Source organism: Vombatus ursinus, unplaced genomic scaffold (genome assembly GCF_900497805.2).
Source record: "Vombatus ursinus unplaced genomic scaffold, bare-nosed wombat genome assembly UNPS02014778.1, whole genome shotgun sequence".
In the NCBI taxonomy this organism is placed as follows: Eukaryota; Metazoa; Chordata; class Mammalia; order Diprotodontia; family Vombatidae; genus Vombatus; species Vombatus ursinus.
The window spans coordinates 28284821-28286077 of NW_020954556.1; positions in this window are offsets into that span (position 1 = coordinate 28284821).

Here is a 1257-nt window from a genome sequence, read left to right on the forward strand (position 1 = left end):
TACTCCTCTCTCTCTCTCTCTCTCTATCTCTATCTCTATCTCTCTCTATTTTACCAATATCAAATGGTTCTGTTCACTACTGTTTTATAATATGATTTGAGATCTAGAAAAGCAATTCCCTTTTTATCTCTATCATCTTTCATGATTTTCCTTAATACTAATCGAGATCTTTTGTTTTTCCAAATGAATTTATTATTTGATTTATTTCTTAAAGAAACCCTCTGATAGTTTGGTTGATACAGCATTAAGACTACAAATTAATTTTTATAGTTTTGTTATTTTTATTATATTAGCAAAACCCAGGCATGAGCACTGAATACTTCTCCAGCTATTTAAGTTGTTCTTTATTTCTTCAAGGAGTACTTAATAACTGAAACTATGTAGGTATTTTGTATGCTTTGGTAGATTAATCTCCAAGTATTTTGTGCATTTTGTAGTTATTCTGAATGGCATTTTCCTTCCTATTATTGCCTCTTAGATTTTGCTTGGTAACTCATGGGTTATGGAACTCATGGGATGGACTCACGGTTGTCAGAACTAAAGCCACAATCTAATACGTTTTTAGTTGAGCTGTGAATTAGAACAATCATTCTGGAAAGCAATATGCAATAAGCAAATAAAGTGGCTAAAATGTCCATACACTTTCACCAGAGATTCCACTGCTAGGCATATACCCCTAAGGGATTATTGATAAAAAGAAAAAGTCCATATATATCAAATTGCTTATAGCAGCATTATTTGTGGTAGCAAAGAACTGGAAGCAAAGTAGCTGCCCATCAACCGAGCGATGGCTAGACAAATGGTAGCACATGAATTTAAAGGAATACTACCGTGGTATAAGAAGCAATAAATACAACGAATACAGAGCAGCATGGAAAGACTTATGTGAACAAATACAAAGTGAAGCAAGCACAGCCAACAAAACAGCATACACAATTATTACAACACTGTAAATGGAAAGAACGACAATCACAAAACAATTAAAAATAAATTAGCAAAATTACAAAGAACAAGGATGGCTCCAAAGAAGAGATATAAGAAGATACACTCACTCCTACTATGGGTGTAAATACAGCTATCACTTCCACATCATGGAGGTTAGGGGAATGGTGTCCCCAAAATCTGAAAAATCTGTGTAAAATTTTTTGGCCTTCCCTTTGTACCAAAGAAGAAGTCTGAATTATTACGGTATTAAAAGATAAAATATATTAATATTATACAATAATATACATTTATTTTTGCATTTCTGAGTCTCTA